Genomic DNA, 5,683 nt, shown 5'->3' on the forward strand with positions numbered 1-5,683 from the left:
TGAGCTGAAATCAAGAGTACAACCGGCATTCTTCTGTAAAGCAGAGCGTTCCTTCCCCCAAAGTGGGGCTATTTGGTTACTTTGAAACACAGTTCCTACTGATAATACAGGATAGATGCTTGAGATTTTCCCTTTCTTCACCCTCCCCCTTTCTAAAAAGTAATCTCTACACCCAATGTGGTGCTTGAACTCACAACCCTGAGATCAAGAGTCACACGTTCTACCGACGGAGCCAGCCAGGCACCCGCCACCAATTTTCAAAGTAAGATACTGGTTTAACAAATGCCCCTCGGTCGGGGGGGGGGTGTCTCAAGAGTTTCTCTGATTTCTTCCATGTAAGTTTCTCAGGAGCACACGACTTTTCATGATTCCCGTGTATTTCAATCATCTACAATCATTTTTCTTTTCTTTTCTTTTTTAAAAAGATTTATTTATTTATTTATTTGAGAGAGAGAGAGAGAGAGCATGATCAGAGGAAGGGGCAGAGAGAGAGGGAGAGAATCTCCAGGGGACTCAAGCGTGGAGTCTCAAGGCTCAATCCCATGACCCCAAGATCATGACTTTAGCCAAAATTGAGTCTGACGCCTAACTGAGCCACCCAGGAGCCCCTACAATCATTTTTCTTTTTGATGCTCAGACTGTTTCAGTTTGGCCAGTGGGAGTCCCTTCCAGTTGGTTCCTGGGCCCTTTTTACATGATGCTATTAATCTCTGAAAGTTTCCTTGCTTTCTGCCACAAACAAGATGTCTCAGGCTCCCCAGGCACTTTCTCTGCCCCAGACCCAGAGCCCACTGTTTCTCAGGGGAGCCCTGGTTCCTTTGGTGGTGCCTTCTGTTTAGACACTGAGATCTGGACGCTAGGGGTCATCATAGTTGTAATTTGCCTTTTCTCCCAATTATTGGTGGGCTTGGGGATCAGGTATATTCACTGACCATTTTCACTAATACTTTGAATGATCTGTTCTTATTCTTTATCCAATATTCCTCTTATGTTATAATTTTTTAAAGTTTTTTAAAGATTTTATTTATTGGAGAGAGAGAGCAGAGAGAGAGAGAGCGCGAGAGCACGAGAGAGGGGAGGAGGGGCAAAAGGAGAAGCAGGCTCCCCAGTGAGCAGGGAGCCCAATGCGGGGCTCGATCCCAGGACACTTAACCGACTGAGCCACCCAGGTGTCCCTTAAAGATTTTATTTTTAAGTAATTTCTACACCCAATGTGGGGCTCGAACTCACAACCCGAGATCAAGCGTCACATGCTCCCCTGACTGAGCCAGCCAGGTGCCCCTCTTATTTTGTAATTTTAAAATTGATGGGTAGGACCTCTTTTTTAGTTTCTGGATATTGTTCCTTTGTCAGTTACAACTACTGGAAGTCGTTTCTCCCATTTGCTTGGCTTCTCACTTTGTGGAGGGCATCTGTTATGGTACAGATGTCTACAGCTTTCATATCATCAGATCTGTCAGTCTTTTTGTTTATGGCTTCTGGATGGTGCTTCTAGGGTGGGGGGTCTTCCTAGGGAGGCCTCAGCTCCTCAAGGTTAACTAAATTGCCTGCTAAATTATAACTCATCAAACAGCCAGTTAGGATGCCCCAGAGGAGGTCTGATAGTGGATCAAGAGCAGCAGGTGCAAGGAGCAGACTGCTGGGAGGGAAGCAGAGATTTCAAGGTCACCATGGGGAGAGGAGACAGCACCAGGAAGAGATGGAGCTGAAAAGCATCTTAGGGCCCCAAGAGCCTGACCACATCAGCCTCTGGACACTGGACGCCCCAACGTTTCATCTGGGTGGTAGGCAGCTCTTAGGGTACCTGGGGTCTTGTAGCTCATGAGCACCCAAATAGAGGGTCTCTGGTGCCCCTTCCTGAGCGTGACCTTCTTAAAGGAGGGCGGGATGGCAGAGCGAATTTACATAGGCTTTTGCATCTTACTAATGCCGATAAGCCCTCTTAAGAGTGAGCTTGTGGCCTTAATGGCTGTGGTATTCAGGTGGGGCTGCCAGGTTTTCTGGTGAGAAAGCAGGCAGAGGGAGCAAAGATGAATCATGCCTTCTCCAGGTTCCCTAGACCAGGTGGGGCTCGTTGAAGTACCCCTTATCACCACTAGGTGGCAGCTCTGCACCGTCAATACCAGCTGCCAGGGCCCAACCAGATACTGGCTCCCTTCTCTCAAAAATCCCTCAACTTCACCTGCCCAAGCTCTCTTTCTTGACTTTGCCCCACCTAGAGCCCGTGGGTGGGGAGGTAAACCCAGAACATAAATGGAGAGGACATCTGAGGCCCTGGGTCAGCCAAATTCTGGACAGAGGGGATGACTTTCTGATCCCTCTTCTTCACTCAGGTCCCCAGCCTCTTTCCCTTACCTCTGACCTGGACCTTTGCAGTCGCCTCTTCCCTAGCCGGGCTACCTTTGCCAAACCTGTCTGTCCGAAGCACAGACAGAATGATGCTTCTGAAATACGGGTATGGTCCACGATGGCTGGAAAGAAAATGGGCCTTGGGTGCAGTAACCAGCTCTGCTCTCCAGCAGCTGTGTGGCCTTGGGCACAGCCCTAAACCTCTCTGAACCTCGACAAGAAAGTCAGCATCTCTTCATTCAATAGAGCTTCATTATGTGTTCTAAATTTCTTTGAATCTCAGCTAATAAAGAGACCCCTAATATTTGACTCCCCTGGACAAACAGAGGGACATCCTTCAAAGGTATATTATCAGAACCTTTTTGAGTTTGCTAACTTATGACTTCAGATCCCTTTGCCCTTTTCTTCTGGGGGTCACAATGTCTCACCTTCTTGATCTGAATGTTGTGACGGGGTCTCGGGATTGCTCGGACATGAAAGAAAGCCTATCATTCTCCTGTGTTGGGAAGCTGGTCGTGGTTGCTCTCTTCCCCAGCCTTCCTGCAAAGCAGTGTTTACAAAGGACAAAGGGTTCTCATTTTAAAACTCTGAGCGTGTAGTCTTTATTCCACAAAGCCTGTTTCCTCATCTATAAAGCTTGGCTTGCCTACCCTGCAGGATTGCGGTCAAGATTAAAAATGTAACCATGTTTATGAAAGCACTTTTCAAAGAGTAAAATAGTAGATGCAATTTTCCAGTTTAAAAACACCCCACTGCTTACGGAAGAATAAAAACACCTCTCCTGACCTAGCAGAGCCTCCAGCACACGCCTCCTGCCTCCCCACACTTGTTGCCCATCAGCCTCCCAGCACGTCCTGGGATGCAGCCAAACCAGTGTCCAGAAGCTCCCGACCATAACCAGGGATTCCTCACTCCTGTGTCTTTGTTCTTGTCCTTCCCACCAGCAATTCCTTTCCTCATCCCTCCCTGTCAAGACCCTCCTGACACCTTTAGGCTAATTTTGTTTAAAGATTTTATTTATTTATTCAAGAGAGCGAGAAAGAGGGGAGTGCGGGGGTGGGGGAGCTGCAGAGGGAGAAGCAGACTCCTCGCTGAGCAGGAAGCCCGATGTGGGGCTCGATCCCAGGACCCTGGGATCATAACCTGAGCCGAAGGCAGACGCTTCCCCTCCTGAGCCACGCAGGCGCCCCCCCCCCAAGCTAATTTTAGAAAAGGTTTAGACTGTGTTTTCTGTAAGTGATAAAAGTAATACAGGCACATGGTATGAAATGAAAAGCAAGTGTCCGACCCGCTCCTCTCCACTACTCTCCCATGCAGGGTCACCCCACACACGCACTTCCGGAATGTTTGTGGATCTACCAGCAAACGCATGGAGGTTCTCGTTAAATGCAGGCAAATGGAGTTATGTTGCACATGCATCTTTGTTCTTTTCACTTCACGTATCCCGGATGTATTCCGCACCAGCACACAGGGTTGCCTAACTGCTTTTAACAACTGTGTAACGTGACCGCAAACTCTACCCCTGGTCTGTTTGACGCCCTTCCACCCTCCGGCGGCACAGGGGTCTGGAGCTGCCGCCAAGGCCACGATCAGCATCCCTGCACCTTCATCGGTGGGCAGTGTGCTGTGTTCCTGGGGGACAAATCCCTGACGTCCATCACCACCCTGAGTCCCTCTCCTCCTGGGGGCTCCTACAGTTTTCCTTGGCATGCCAGGGCTGACCCCATGGCTCAGGTTTCTGGAGCATTGCTGGAGTCTAAAGTCAGATTGTGACTTGGCTCAAACCCCAGCTGCTCCACTTCATCCTCCGCTGCCTCGGTCTTCCCATCCCTAAACTGGAGATGATCATAGCGGTACTGCTGCTGAGTTGTCACAAGAGTTGAGATAACACATTACAGCCCTTCCATCAGGCTGCCCTCACCCTTCCTCTTATAGCCGCTGTGTACTTCCACCTCCACACTGAGCCCCAGCTCTTTGCACACAGGCCCTGGTATTGTTCCTCTCTGTGCCCACAGCCCCCAGGGATGTGGTGGGTGCACAATAAGTGGTCCTTGCATTTGCTCCTGGGGAGCAACCCTCCAGCTTTGGCCCTTTCCCCACCCCCAAATCCTGGGGGATGGGGAGGAGGAGGGATGCCTTCCTCTGGATAACCCCCAGCAGTCGGGAGCCCCTCCTCCTCTTTTCACTTCTTAACCTCCCACCCCCATTCCACTCAGGAGCTCTGTAAGGGGCCAGGGTCTTGGCCGTCCCCTGAGACCAACAGGACTGCCTGATTCTGGTCCCACAGGTCCAGACCCCTCCCCCCAAACAGAGTCTCCCTTCAAACTCTGCTCCTCCAGGCAAAGGTGGAAGGGCAAGATAAGAGCCTCCGGGGCTGAGAAAGGGGCATGCAGACCTTGGAGTTCCTCCCAGCTCCACTGGCCACAGTTTTGTCTAGGCCGAAGGGGGAGGCCAAGCCAAGTCCTCTTCCTGCTGAGGAGGAAGAAGAGTCCACCTGGGGAGCAAGACTTGGGCCGAGGGGCCGGCCGGAAGGGCAGAAGGATGGAGTGGCCCAGTGCCAGCAGGGGTTAGCCGGCACACCACACTGGGCACCCACCCAGTCCACACCCAGCCCACACCCACCCTGGAGGGAATTGGGCGGGTCCTGTCATTGCCTTTAGGAGGGTGGAGATTCACCAATTTTGGCCGTGGCCACAGCGCTGTTGCAGGTAGGACCCCACAAGTATGGGTGCCTGAGGGGCAAGGGAGAGCAACCCCAGGGGAGCCGCTTAGCTAGGGAGAGGCTGGACCACAGGGAGATCAAGAATCAGAGGCCAGCTTCTCTGGGCTGAGAGGGAGTAGAAATTGGCTCAGAACTGATGAGAAATGGGGTCCTGGTGTGACGATAGGAACAGTAGTCCCCACAGTAACCATAGCAGCTGTCAGCAGCTGTTAGCACATGCCAGGTGCCCCCCAGGGGCTGCTTCCAAGAGGCAGTGCTGATAATGACGCCCATTTACAGATGAGGAAGCAAGGCTGAGGGAGGTTGCAGGATTTGTCCAAGGCCACACAGATAGCAGGCGGCAGGGTCAGGATCTGAGCTTAGGGCCTCTGGCTGTTGGCCCCCACCCTTATGATAATAACCCCACTAGTTAACACTTGGTGGTGCAGCCTTTCACAGGTTCTGTTCGCTGCATCCCCACTGCCAACCACGTGAGAAGCCCGGGCAGGCTTTGCAACTTTGCAAATTAAAAACAGGCTCAGAGGGGCCGGGGCCAGGGCCTGGGCCGAGGGCCCGTGTCCTGGAGGCGGGCCCCACCGAATCTCCAGATCCTGAGCGCTTTCCTCTCCTGCT

The sequence above is a fragment of the Ursus arctos genome, unplaced genomic scaffold (assembly GCF_023065955.2).
Source record: "Ursus arctos isolate Adak ecotype North America unplaced genomic scaffold, UrsArc2.0 scaffold_24, whole genome shotgun sequence".
NCBI classification, from domain to species: Eukaryota; Metazoa; Chordata; class Mammalia; order Carnivora; family Ursidae; genus Ursus; species Ursus arctos.